This window comes from Rattus norvegicus, chromosome 7 (assembly GCF_021556685.1).
Source record: "Rattus norvegicus strain SHRSP/BbbUtx chromosome 7, alternate assembly SHRSP_T2T, whole genome shotgun sequence".
Lineage (NCBI taxonomy): Eukaryota > Metazoa > Chordata > Mammalia > Rodentia > Muridae > Rattus > Rattus norvegicus.
In genome coordinates, this window is record NC_141540.1 from 38,942,827 (window position 1) to 38,957,674 (window position 14,848).

Consider the following 14,848-nt stretch of genomic DNA (forward strand, 5'->3'; position numbering starts at 1 on the left):
CTAAAATTCCAGTGGTCATTGCTGGGTGCTACTGACAGACTTTGGTTCCCATGTTCCTGTCTGTGTAAGCATGACTTCTACAATACATGATGTGGTGGTTTGAATAGATATGGCTTCCATGGACTCATATGCTCAGGCTAGGCCTAGAGGGCAGTCACTTCTGCTGCCTGTGGATCCAGATGTAGAACTCTCAGCTCCTTCTCCAGTACCACATCTGCCTGGGTGTCATGATGCCACGCTTCCTGCCATGACGACAATGGACTAAAGTTCTGAACTGTAAACCAGCTCCAATGAAATATTTTCCTTTATAAGAGTTGCTATGGTCATGGTGTCTCTTCACAGCAATAGGAACCCTAACTAAGGTACATGGTTATTACATGTAGATGTGACATCTACATGTAGATATGATGTCTCAGTGAGGATCGAAAGGACGCAGCGCTGTACAGAAACAGATTAAAATTGTCATTGTTTATGCCTCGTTCAAATTCAAGTTCTTTTGGAATTTTTTTTATGGATAAGAACTAGGACTATTTCCAGAGAAAGGACACATCTGAATAAACTAACCAGAGGCCAGGCTTCTAATGTATCAGTGGGTTGGCAGCCTTTCATACCCAATAGATATCTTACACTGTTTTTAATGATCCACATCTGTGGGATTGGGCAATGTCATTGGCTCATATTTATCAGGTCTAATCAATACTGTTTGATAGGCAATGACTTCTGTTTTATCGTACTAGAAAAAGGAACTACTCCCTGGTCAGACAATATCCACCTCCATAATACATTTGAGTAAAAGGGGGCACAATCACTTGACATGAACTGTGTTAACAATGTAATTTTTTTTCCAATTTTCACTTTAATGAAACACTGAATTCCCATATCCCTTCAATCTAACTCAAGCCCTGGCTAGTAGTACAGTGTATCGATCATGCTATCCAGCAACGTCAAGCATGGTAACAATAACTAACCCTTTAGGAATTTCCATTTTTGCAGTTACTTATTCTCCCCCTGCCCAGAGACTAAATTCGGAAGAGAAGCTTCACCTAAACAAAATGTTAATTGCTAAATAATCTTCCTCTCTAGTTAAAAAAAAATCAGAACATTTGACACCTGCACGTACCATCACAACACACTATGGTTTTGTTTTTTTTTTTTTTTTTCTCCTCTTTGGTCATAGGCATTAACGCAAAGCACATACCTTTCTGTGAGGCTTAACCTGCAGACAAATATGTTTGTCCAGAGTTATAGAATCAAGTCCCAGGGGATTGAGGTCGGTTGTATGTTCTGGCTGGGTTTGGGAATGGATGGACATATGCCCCATGCCAAAGATCTTGCCTACTGTGTCACCTTTCTGTCTATTGACCCTGCATCCCCTTTCCCTCATGTACTGGCTGGTTTTGTGTGTCACCTTGACACAAGCTGGAGTTATCACAGAGAAAGGAGCCTCCATTGAGGAAATGCCTCCTTGAGACCCAGCTGTAAGGCATTTTCTCAACTAGTGGTCAAGGGGAGAGGGCCCAGCCCATTGTGGGTGGTGCCATCCCTGGACTGGTGGTCCTGGGTTCTATAAGAGAGCAAGCTGAGCAAGCCAGGGGAAGCAATAGTAGTAACATCCCTCCATGTCCTCTGCATCAGCTCCTGCTTCCTGTCCTGTGTGAGTTCCAGTCCTGACTTCCTTTGGTGATGAGCGGCAATGTGGAAGTGTAAGCTGAATAAACCCTTTCCTCCCCAACTTGCTTCTTGGTCATGATGTTTGTGCAGGAATACAAATCCTGACTAAGACGCCTCACATATAAAAACCCTTTCATATCACTGAATTCCCTAAGATAGTCATTTGGGGGAATGAGATAGTTCCCCGATATCTTCTTATGATATTGGACATTAAATAAATCCAATTCTCTCCCTACAAACTCCTATGTTTCCTATGTGGCTTTGCACAGCCTTGTCCTTTTCTCTCGTTAGCAGCCGCTATTTTGAATCTATCATTCCATTGCTTTTAGGTTTATTACATATATTTGTTTCCCCCTGAAACAATGTAGGGATGGGAATAATTCTGTATATACCATTTTGCTCATGAGGTATACATGCCATTGTACAATGAAAGCACATTCCTTTCACTGTGCTCTTTACTGTATTTTGGACTGTTGGTGGACAACCGGGATGGTTTTTGCTTTCTTTGCTCTTACAGATGATGTGGATACGAGCCTGGGAGAGCTTTTCTCAAATGCATGTGATACTGGTTAGTTCATTTATCAACTTGACCCAAGCTAGAGTCACCTGGGAAGATGGCACATCAGTTGAGGAGATTGCCTCCATCTCCTTAACTTTGGATTGGACTATGGGCAAGTCTGTGGCCATTTCCTTAAAAATGATTGGTTGGGAGGGCCCACCCCACTGTGGGTGTGGCCACCCCTGGGCAGGTGGTCCTGGAGTCTACAGAAAAAAAGCAAGCTGAGTAAAACACAAACAGCCAATAAGCAGCATCTCTCTGTGGCCTCTGCTGGAGTTCCTGCCCTGCCTTCCCTCAGTCATCAATGGTGATTAGGACATGGGAGCCAAAGCCACCCTCTTCTCCTTCAAGTGGCTCTTTGATCAGTGTTTTACCACATCAATAGAAAAATATGCTAGGCCATATGCCTGTGAGTAGAAATGCTGGACCATATGACACATACGTCATCAGAATCACCAGATAATGCCAAAGCCCTTTTCAAAGTGGCTGTGTCAGCTTCCTTACTCATGAACAGTTTAGAATGGTCCAGTATCTTTACAGTCCCACTGATATTTGAGGCTTGATGTGTCCTTGTGTGCTATCATGCTGCCCAAACACAGTTTTCCACTGGTGAATGGTTTTGCCAAATTGCTCCTCACAAAGGTGTTACTAATTTATATTACCACTAGCAGCAGATGAGTGACTGCTTGATTTTATCTCTTTTTACACCTCAGCCAATATTGAAAGCTAGAAGAAGTGATTTAGCCCAATGGTTACAAATTTTATTAAATTTGTACAAACACTGGTTATACAAAAGTAGATATACCATGTGACATAAATAATAAAGTATTATTTGTTAACAGATAATAAAGTATCTGTTAGTATCTTTGGGGGAAAAAAAATGTTTCTTGAGAGAAGGTGTTGTTATGTAACCTGAACTGGCCTGGAACTTGATAAGTAGACCAAGCTGGCCACAGGCTAAGAAATCTACCTGACTCTGTCTCTAATACTAAGGTTAAAGACAAGTGCTGCCCAGCCTGCTTCTTGGGATAACTTTCCTCTTTCTTCCTGTGTGTCATATCGCTTGTCCGTTTGGATTATACTTACAGACACGGATTTCACAGGTATGCTGCTCATTAGAAATTCACATTCACAACGTGGCCAGGGAGCCTGACTTGTAGGCAACCCCTTTGTTCTTTCGGATATTCCCCGACAAGATTCTTTTCTTTCTTTTGCTTTCTGGCAGGCCAGTTATTCCTTCTCCTAAAAAACACTTTAATTTTGAAATATTTTCCAGTTTTAGTTTTTATGCTTATAAAGCAGGAAGACGGTTATCTGATTTGGATTGCATTGCTTACTAGAGAAGTTGTGTAGTTTTAATTTAATGTTGGCACCTGTGGATCTTCTGATATAAATTATCTCTTTATATCAAATTGTAGTGTTCAGAGAGATCTGAGGCCAAAGGCCTGAGTGCAGAGCATCAAATAAAGAAAGCTTCGTGGAGTTGGGGATTTAGCTCAGTGATAGAGCGCTTGCCTAGCAAACGCAAGGCCCTGGGTTCAGTCCCCAGCTCCGAAAAAAAGAAAAAGAAAAAAAAAAAGAAAGAAAAAAGAAAAAAAGAAAGCTTTGCAGAGTTAGGAGGCATGGCTCTGTACAGAAAAAAAATAACCCTGGAGATTTTATTATTTCAATTTATCGGAGGCTCTTTCACTCCAATAATTGAAAGGAAACTGCAGATGTAATATTAGATTCTTGACAGAGTATCAAATTAAATTTTGTTTTCCCTCTATGAAACTTAGAAACTGTGCAGTGCAGAATTAGAAAGATGTTTAAAAATAGCATTTACATAATTGGACTTGATATAAGTACATCTACAAATAGCCCACACTGGGCCTGTCCATTGTCTCCAGCGATCCTCAAATAATGTACTTTTTTTTAAAAAAGCTTTTATAATGAAGAAACATGAAACTGCTTGAAAATAAATCCTCTTTGCAAGGTCACAGTCAGTCAGTACAAAGGTCAAGAGTAAAATTAGTTTTCAGTCTATCATTATGGTCCAAACCCTTCAAACCCCCTGCAGAGTTTTTTACTTATTAGGAATTTAAGTGTTGGGAAGATGAAAGCCTTCAGCCAGCAAATTGTTAGTTAAATACAAAACAAAGACATTAGCATTGCAAGTTTCTAGGGTGTTGAAAGCTAAGTGTTTGAATGCTAAAATTCTTGACATTTAAAACGCTCAGGAGCCAAGCCCGCCGAAAGCCAACTCACATGCAAATTGTAACAATTTATTTCTCTTGGGCCTTGGCATACTTCTTTTGGGTGCCAGAAGTAGAGTGAGATCTTTGAGATTCAAACCTTTGAGAAATTTGTTAAATGTAGAACTGTATTCTCCAGGGGAAAATGTCTGCGTCATCACAACTTTTCCTCTCCCCATGGACTGAATGAGCGTCACAGCCAACGCTGGGTTAGTGTGGATCGCTTGTGGCTGAACGACCATTGATCTCATCCGGTCGCCTTTTGCATCCGGTTGCTGAGGGTCGGGCTTATCCCAGGTCATCTTCCAGCTTCGCCAATTTCCTCGCAAGTCGTTTGGGTACAATGTGGTGGCCTGTCTAGCCCAAACGCCAGAGTTAACGTTCTAGGGTGGTGTGCTTTGCTTGAAGGTGGCCACTTAATCTTAGGCCCCTTGGCATTTGGTGGGGAAAGATGTGATAAGGAATATTTTGCGTTCTTTGGAGGAATTTTGTTGTTAAGGGTCCAGAGGGAATCGAAGCTGATCATAGAGTTCTCTCTCTTTTCTCAATCCCAAAGCTGAGAGTGTTTGTAGGGGAGAACACATGCTTGTTGTTTAATTTCATTCCTTGACAGTATATTTTCTGTCAACACTGGCCGACACTCAGGTGGCTTCTTTGGTTGTTTTGGATTCAAGAATCAGCCTACAATTAAAGTAGCAAAACTGGAAATCATCTTGGAGCACTGGATTATTAGGTAGGGGCAAATAGACCCTCCCCCTTACCCACTGCTTGATATGTGACTGAAACACACTTCACAAAAGAAACAAAAGAAAAGCATGCAAGTCCACACACCATAAGCTTCACCTCACCTGGGAGGCTTCGGAACTAAAAACCCAAAAGAAAGAGGGAAGCCTGCATATTTCTGTGCTTAGATGTAGGGAAAAATGATGTGATTGTGTAGAAAAGCCATCAGATAAGAGAACATGATCTACTCTAATTGATAGGAGTTAATATGTAGGTCTGTTCAGATTCTCTATGCCCCCAAATCCTTGGATATAAAGGTATTCCTTTTCTCTAGGGATAAGGTGGGCACCTCTGAGATGAAGATCTGACGGCCTATTTCCAAGGAGAAGGTAGAGGGGAAGATGGAGTTACTATCATCTTTCTACAGTTTTCCTCAAATGCTGGGACTTCAGTGCAGCGTGTCCTGAACCCCACAAGTAGGAGGCCAGTAAAAAGCAGTTTTGGAATAAAACAACTCCTGGGTGATCTTGGCTGTACCAAACTCTTCTCCTGTTCCCTTCTCCAATGGGTAGGAGTGCCTACTTATCAAATACCTCTGTAGACAGCTCAGCTTAAACAGTATAAGAGGTCGGTTTCCTTAGCCCCACAGAACTTCACACTAGTAGGAGGGAGAGGTATGCTGAAGCCCGGTACAAAGGAGTGCTGCTAAGAAGAAAAAAAGGATGATCTGAGAGTCTCAAGGAGGAAGGCTAGGGAAAGTGCATAACACACATGCAGAGGCATCTCATGACTATTTCTCATTGCCTGTTCTCCACTGAGGCAACTCTTGAATTCCCTTTTGTTGTTGTTTTTAGATTTATTTTTCTGGATACAGTGTTCTGCCTACATGTTTGCCTGCATTCCAGAAGAGAGCACCAGATCTCATTAGAGATGGTTATGAGCCATCACATGGTGGCTGGGAATTGAACTCAGAATCTCTGCAAGAGCGGCTAGGACTCTCAACCCTCTCCAGCCCTCTTGAATTCATTAAAAAAAAAAAAAAAACGTACAGATGATAATATTTTCAGAAATACAAATCTGGATATACATTGTAAGAAAGCTAACGCACATGGAGTAACTCTCAACATAAAGGTCTGGACTGGAAAGATGGACCGGTCAGTGAGATGCCCTATGTTCAAGGCTGAGGGCTTGAGGTCAGGTCTCCAGCACATACCTGTGAAGCTGAAGTACTGGTACATACCTGTGACCCCACATCTTGAGATATTGAGATAGAAGAATTTCTAGACCTTGCTGACTTACAATTTGTCCATTTACTTTCAATGAGAGACCCTGTGTAAAAAATAAGCTGGAGGTGGAGTGGGGAGAGTCGGTTTTCTTTAGGGGTATAAAGCCTCTGGTAGGTTGACTACACTTCAGTGAATGGCCCAACGCACGAGAATATGAGCAGTGTAAGTTGGATTCATCAGGTTATTTTTAAAAAGGACTTGAAGTTGAGAAGGGATGGAGGTGAGTCTGGAAGGAGTTAGGAAGTGGAGGAGGGGTGAATTACTCAAATTACAATTGTTATACTCTTTGAAAAAATTAATAAAGATTATATATATCATATAAAAATAAGCCATTGAAGTGATTAAGGCCTCCACATACATGTGCATGCTTGCACCCATGCACCCATACACATACATGCATCCATCCACACATAAACACACATATACACAGACATGCACACATATACTACACAAAAAATTTAGAAGTCAAGAAACAACCCTCCCAGAATTTAGATGCTATTCAAGTAGATGTCTAAGGTGAAATTTGAGTGAAAATGAGCCAGCTAGAAAGATGATCTAAGAGAATCTTGAGGCAGTTCATACTTCAAAATAAAAATAAAAATATCTTGCTATGCTTGAGGGGAAGAACAAAATGACAAAGGCTGGAAGATGGAAGAAGAACAGTCACAGAAACATGGAGTAGGAAAAGGAAGGAAGGAGGAAGAAAAGAAGGAAGGAAGAAAGAAGGAAGAAGGAAGGAAGGAAGAGGAAGGAAGAAGGAAGGAAGGAAGGAGAAAGGAAGAAGGAAGGAAGGAAGGAGAAAGGAAGGAAGGAAGAAGAAAGGAAGAAGAAGAAAGGAAGGAAGAAGAAGGAAGGAAAGAAGGAGGAAGGAAGGAAGAGGAAGGAAGGAAGAGGGAAGGAAGGAAGAAGGAAGGAAGGAAGGAGAAAGGAAGGAAGAAGAAAGGAAGGAAGAAGAAAGGAAGAAGAAGGAAGGAAGGAGAAAGGAAGGAAGAAGAAAGGAAGGAAGAAGAAGGAAGGAAAGAAGGAGGAAGGAAGGAAGGAAGAGGAAGGAAGGAGGAAGGAAGGAAGGAAGGAAGAGGAAGGAAGGAAGAAGGAAGGAAGAGGGAAGGAAGGAAGGAAGGAGAAAGGAAAGAAGGAGGAAGGAAGAGGAAGGAAGGAGAAAGGAAGGAAGAAGGAAGGAAGGAAGAAGGAAGGAAGAAGGAAGGAAGAAGGAAGGAAGGAAGAAGGAAGGAAGGAAGAAGGAAGGAAGGAAGAAGGAAGGAAGGAAGAAGGAAGGAAGGAAGAAGGAAGGAAGGAAGAAGGAAGGAAGGAAGAAGGAAGGAAGGAAGAAGGAAGGAAGGAAGAAGGAAGGAAGGAAGAAGGAAGGGAGGAAGGAAGAAGGAAGGAAGGAAGAAGGAAGGAAGGAAGAAGGAAGGGAGGAAGGAAGAAGGAAGGAAGAAGGAAGGAAGAAGGAAGGAAGGAAGAAGGAAGGAAGGAAGAAGGAAGGAAGGAAGAAGGAAGGAAGGAAGAAGGAAGGAAGGAAGGAGAAAGGAAGGAAGGAAGGAAGAAGAAAGGAAGAAGAAGAAAGGAAGGAAGAAGAAGGAAGGAAGAGGAAGGAAGGAGGAAGGAAGGAAGGAGGAAGGAAGGAAGGAAGGAAGAAGGAAGGAAGGAAGAGGAAGGAAGGAAGGAAGGAAGGAAGGAAGGAAGATGGAGCAGAAAGAAGGAATCAGAATTACAAATTGTATTCTAAGACTGATGGGAAGCCATAGGAGGCTCCAAAGCTAGCATGGTAAATTATTCTGTTACTTGTATGAGTATTTGGTATTTATGTGCTCCATGTGTGTACAGTGCCGGTGGAGGTCAGAAGAGGGTGTCAGGTCCCCTGAAACTGGAATTATACACAGCAGTGATCTACCATGTGGGTTCTGAGAATTGAACCTGGGTCTTCTGGAAGAACATCCAGTGTTCTTCACTACAGAGCCACTCTCTTGGACTACATAATCTGATTTTTAATTTCAAAAGATCATTTTTTGCTATTCTGTAAAAAGAAGCAGAGGACTTGATTAGAAAGTTACTGGTTGGGAGGGCTGGAAAAGATGGTGGCTCTTCTAGTTTCATTTCTATTGCTGCAAAAAAATACTCCAACAAAGAAGCAACACAGAAGAGGAAAAGTATATTTGGCTTTCCAGGTTATGGGTCATTATTACAAAGAAGTCAAGGCAAAAGCTTAAGTCATTTTCTCCATAGCTGAGAGCAGAGAATAAACACAGGGATGCTTGCTTGCTTGCTCACTTCTGCTTGACTCAATTTCTTGACTCATACAGCTCAGGTCCCAGACTAGGGAATGATGCTGCCCAAAGTGGACTAAGTCTGTCTTTCTACAACTAGCAACCCCTCATAGACATGCTCACAGAGCTAAACTGATCTAGATAATTCCTCTATAATTGATAGTGTATGTTTGTCTATCAACAGTAGGACTCTAACATGTCATCACTTGTATCACTAAAGGAGAAGAAAGTTATTGAAGCTAAACTGGAAGAGCTGCCAAGCTGGATATTGATGGTAGATTTCACCCCTACAGATATTGTTGGAACATTTCAGAGAGGTTATAGCCAAATTACAAGTACATCAATGTGAAGATAGGGAACATGGTCAAGGTTGACATGGTACTGGCAACTGACATGCTCTTTAGCTACTGTATTTCTAACAAGGAGCTCAAACCTGAGTAGCAATGTAAATACCAGTGCAGAAGGGTCAGAGTGGAGGGCACTGTATGACTGATTGTACAGCTCCCATCTGTGAAAACTTCAGTTACAGCTGAATCTTTCCATATCGTGAACCAATGCTTGTGATAGTTAAAACCTGACCATCACAGTGGCCTTCACTACACACAGGGATGGTTTTAACAGGATATTTGATTATTGCACAGAGAAAACCTAATTGTTAGCCAAATATAAAAGCTTACATAGATATTGCATTTGTCAGATGCAGTTAGGTGTGTCCTGAAGGGATACAGTTTGGGTGTGCCTCTAAAAGCCTCTCTAGATAAGAATTCGAAGTTCCTGTCTGTTTTGACCTATGACTTGAGGCAGTTAGCTGGATGGCTTGGATCTGTTCCATTGTAAAGGTGAAATGGTGCAGCCTTACTGACTTGGATTGGGACCCCCCCCCCCCACCATGATAGTGACATGGTTTGGTCTGCCAAGGATGTAGGGGAGGAGCCTTGAAAGAGTTTTTCTAGAAGGAGCTCTGGGTAAGAGATAGGGACTTTCTGGCCTTGCAGGAACCACAGAGCTAGCAGGACACAGGGGAAGCGGTACTCTGGGGAAGGGAGCTAAGGAGACCTCTTGGGTCTGGAGGAGCTCAAGAGAAATGTAGACTAGCTTGGTAGAATGACACAGAAATTTCTAAAGAGCTGTCAGGTTAGTTGTAGGATCAGGCTTGTAAATAGATATTTTGTATATAGTTAAGAAAATAAAGTTACCTCACTGAGCTCACAGGTTTTTTACCAGTTTATGCCTCCTGTGTCTTTATTGGTATATTAGGTCATTTAAATGGTTACGGATGGTGGAAATAGAAAGTGGATGCACAAACAATTTTGTGGATGGATCTGATGTAGTGACATTTATTGAAACAGGGGACATGAAAGGACATAATCATGGTAGGCTTATTACCTCTCAAACAACTGCTAGATATATGTCAAGCAAGCAGTTGTGTCCATGAGCCTGGAGTACCCGTGAGGGATCTAGACATGAGATATGCTTTCCAAATTGTCATAACACAGAAGGCATCCAAAGCCATAGCAGGGAAGACATCCTCTAGATAAAGGAAAGGAAGAGCCAATACAACTGATACAACTGTACAATATCAATACAATTGATAGGACAAAATGTTTGCTTAGTAAAGGAGGGAGGGGGTCTTCAAAGGTATAGGACACTTTAAGAAATGGTCAGTTGTATTGAAGGCTGAGCTCTTATTGTGTGACTTTAGTGAACTGCTTCATCTGTTCATACTTTCCTCATCTTAAAATGTATGCAAAAATAGTGCTGCTCTTACACAGTGCTGGGAGCAGTAAAAGAAAACATAAGGTAGGGACTGGAGAGATGGCTCAGCGGTTAAGAGCACTGACTGCTCTTCCAGAGGCCCTGAGTTCAATTCCCAGCAACCATATGGTGGCTCACAAACATCTGTAATGGGATCTGATGCCCTCTTCTGGTGTGTCTGAAGACAGTTACAGTGTACTCATATAAATAAGAAAATGAATAAAAGAAAACATAAGGTTATGATGTTCTGCATGACTGGTGTACAATAAGCTATAAGTGGTAGTTATTATTAGTCTATTGCTGTCAAGTCCTGAGATCTACAAGGCAGTATATAAATAATCAGGGGAAATGTATATACATTTACGGGAAAAGTACTGAACAACAGAGATCTAATTTTATCACATCTTGCAAACCATTCTTTAATGTTCCTTTTAGTCTTTGTATCTTTTTTAGTTCTCTGGAGTCAGGGCTTAAGATACAAGAATTCCTTCCACTCACTGTAGTCAAAAGTTGCTATGACAACTGACTGGCAATGAAAGCCCTCTATTTTATTTATCTGAGGATGATGTGCAATAGAGGTAAACACCATGGTAATAAATGTTGCCTTTCACAGAGGCCACACAGGGGCCATGCTCCATCTTGATAATATCCTTTCATTTATACCCATGTTCTTAGACTTATGTCCAGTTGTGTGTGTGTGTGTGTGTGTGTGTGTGTGCGCGCACGCACGCGCATGTGCACACGTGTACATGTAACCATATACATGTGCAAGCATGTATTTAGACAAAGTCTTACTTTTTATTTCTGAAGGGTCTTGAACTCAGTACCATACTGCATCACTTTCCAAAGTGCTGGAGTTACAGGTGTGTGCCACCACATCTGATTTCTTGTATGCTTTTTTTTTGTTGTTTTTCCGTTTTTTCTTTATTAACTTGAGTATTTCTTATTAACATTTCAAATGTTATTCCCTTTCCCGGTTTCAGGGCCAACATCCCCCTAACCCCTCCCCCTCCCCTTCTATATGGGTGTTCCCCTCCCAATCCTCCCCCCATTACCGCCCTCCCCCCAACAATCACGTTCACTGGGGGTTCAGTCTTAGCAGGACCAAGGGCTTCCCCTTCCACTGGTGATCTTACTAGGCTATTCATTGCTACCTATGAGGTTGGAGCCCAGGATTAGTCCATGTATAGTCTTTGGGTAGTGGCTTAGTCCCTGGAAGCTCTGGTTGATTGTTGTTCATACGGGGTCTCGAGCCCCTTCAAGCTCTTCCAGTCCTTTCTCTGATTCCTTCAACGGGGGTCCTGTTCTCAGATCAGTGGTTTGCTGCTGGCATTCGCCTCTGTATTTGCTGTATTCTGGCTGTGTCTCTCAGGAGAGATCTACATCCGGTTTCTGTCGGCCTGCACTTCTTTGCTTCATCCATCTTGTCTAATTGGGTGGCTGTATATGTATGGGCCACATGTGGGGCAGGCTCTGAATGGGTGTTCCTTCTGCCTCTGTTTTAATCTTTGCCTCCCTTTTCCCTGCCAAGGGTATATTGTTCCCCTTTTAAAGAAGGAGTGAAACATTCTCATTTCGATCATCCATCTTGAGTTTCATGTGTTCTGTGCATCTAGGGTAATTCAAGCATTTGGGCTAATAGCCACCTATCAATGAATGCATACCATGTGTGTTTTTCTGTGATTGGGTTACCTCACTCAGGATGATATTTTCCAGTTGCCTCCATTTGCCTATGAATTTCATAAAGTAATTGTTTTTTATAGCTGAGTGATATTCCATTGTGTAGATGTACCACATTTTCTGTATTCATTCCTCTGTTGAAGGGCATCTGGGTTCTTTCCAGCTTCTGGCTATTATAAATAAGGCTGCTATGAACATAGTGGAGCTTGTGTCTTTGTTATATGTTGGGGCATCTTTTGGGTATATGCCCAAGAGAGGTATAGCTGGGTCCTCAGGTAGTTCAATGTCCAATTTTCTGAGGAACCTCCAGACTGATTTCCAGAATGGTTGTACCAGTCTGCAATCCCACCAACAATGGGGGAGTGTTCATCTTTCTCCACATCCTTGCCAGCATTTGCTGTCACCTGAGTTTTTGATCTTAGCCATTCTCACTGGTGTGAGGTGAAATCCCAGGGTTGTTTTGATTTGCATTTCCCTTATGACTAAAGATGTTGAACATTTCTTTAGGTGTTTCTCAGCCATTCAGCATTCCTCAGCTATGAATTCTTTGTTTAGTTCTGAACCCCATTTTTTCATAGGATTATTTGTCTCCCTGTGGTCTAACTTCTTGAGTTCTTTGTATATTTCAGATATGAGCCCTCTATCTGTTGTAGGATTAGTAAAGATCTTTTCCCAATCTGTTGATTGCCGTTTTGTCCTAACCACAGTGTCCTTTGCCTTACAGAAGCTTTGCAGTTTTATGAGATCCCATTTGTTGATTCTTGATCTTAGAGCATAAGCCATTGGTGTTTTGTTCAGGAAATTTTCTCCAGTGCCCATGTGTTCGAGATGCTTCCCCACTTTTTCTTCTATTAGTTTGAGTGTATCTGGTTTGATGTGGAGGTCCTTGATCCACTTGGACTTAAGCTCTGTACAGGGTGATAAGCATAGATCGATCTGCATTCTTCTACATGTTGACCTCCAGTTGAACCAGCATCATTTGCTGAAAATGCTATCTTTTTTCCATTGGATGGTTTTGGCTCCATTGTCAAAAATCAAGTGACCATAGGTGTATGAGTTCATTTCTGGGTCTTCACTTCTATTCCATTGGTCTATCTGTCTGTCTCTGTATACCATGCAGTTTTTTTATCACTATTGCTCTGTAATACTGCTTGAGTTCAGAGATAGTGATTCCCCGTGAAGTCCTTTTATTGTTGAGGATAGTTTTAGCTATCCTGGGTTTTTTGTTATTCCAGATGAATTTCCAAATTTTTCGGTCTAACTCTTTGAAGAATTGGATTGGTATTTTGATGGGGATTGCATTGAATCTATAGATCACTTTTGGTAAAATGGCCACTTTTACTATATTAATCCTGCCAATCCATGAGCATGGGAAATCTTTCCATCTTCTGAGGTCTTCTTCAATTTCTTTCTTCAGAGGCTTGAAGTTCTTATTGTACAGATCTTTTACTTGCTTGGTTAAAGTCACACCGAGGTACTTTATATTATTTGGGACTATTATGAAGGATGTCGTTTCCCTAATTTCTTTCTCGGCTTGTTTCTCTTTTGTGTAGAGGAAGGCTACTGATTTATTTGAGTTAATTATATACCCAGTCACTTTGCTGAAGTTGTTTATCAGGTTTAGTAGTTCTCTGGTGGAACTTTTGGGATCACTTAAATATACTATCATATCATCTGCAAATAGTGATATTTTGACTTCTTCTTTTCCAATCTGTATCCTCTTGATCTCCTTTTGTTGTCTGATTGCTCTGGCTAGAACTTCAAGAACTATATTGAATAAGTAGGGAGAGAGTGGGCAGCCTTGTCTAGTCCCCGATTTTAGTGGGATTGCTTCAAGTTTCTCTCCATTTAGTTTAATGTAAGTGACTGGTTTGCTGTATATGGCTTTTACTATGTTTAGGTATGGGCCTTGAATTCCTATTCTTTCCAGGACTTTTATCATGAAGGGGTGTTGAATTTTGTCAAATGCTTTCTCAGCATCTAATGAAATGATCATGTGGTTTTGTTCTTTCAGTTTGTTTATATAATGGATCACGTTGATGGTTTTCCGTATATTAAACCATCCCTGCATGCCTGGGATGAAGCCTACTTGATCATGGTGAATGATTGTTTTGATGTGCTCTTGGATTCGGTTTGCCAGAATTTTATTGAGTATTTTTGCGTTGATATTCATAAGGGAAATTGGTCTGAAGTTCTCTTTCTTTGTTGGGTCTTTGTGTGGTTTAGGTATAAGAGTAATTGTGGCTTCATAGAAGGAATTCGGTAGTACTCCATCTGTTTCAATTTTGTGGAATAGTTTGGATAGTATTGGTATGGGGTCTTTTTTCTTTTTTCTTTTTTTTTTTTTTCAGAGCTGGGGATCGAACCCAGGGCCTCGTGCTTGCTAGGCAAGTGCTCTACCGCTGAGCTAAATCCCCAACCGGTATGAGGTCTTCTATGAAGGTCTGATAGAATTTTGCACTGAACCCATCTAGACCTGGGCTCTTTTTGGTTGGGAGACTTTTAATGACTGCTTCTATTTCGTTAGGAGTTATGGGGTTGTTTAAATGGTTTATCTGTTCCTGATTTAACTTCGGTACCTGGTATCTGTCTAGGAAATTGTCCATTTCCTGCAGATTTTTCAAGTTTTGTTGATTATAGGCTTTTGTAGTAGGATCTGATGATTTTTTGAAT

The 14,848-nt window shown here is 41.3% G+C and overlaps 1 pseudogene; it reads left to right on the forward strand.

Annotated features, from left to right (window-relative positions):
• Nucleotides 1-8,936: 8,936 nt before the first annotated feature.
• Nucleotides 8,937-9,229, forward strand: Atp5mf-ps3 (ATP synthase membrane subunit f, pseudogene 3; annotated as a pseudogene).
• Nucleotides 9,230-14,848: the final 5,619 nt, after the last annotated feature.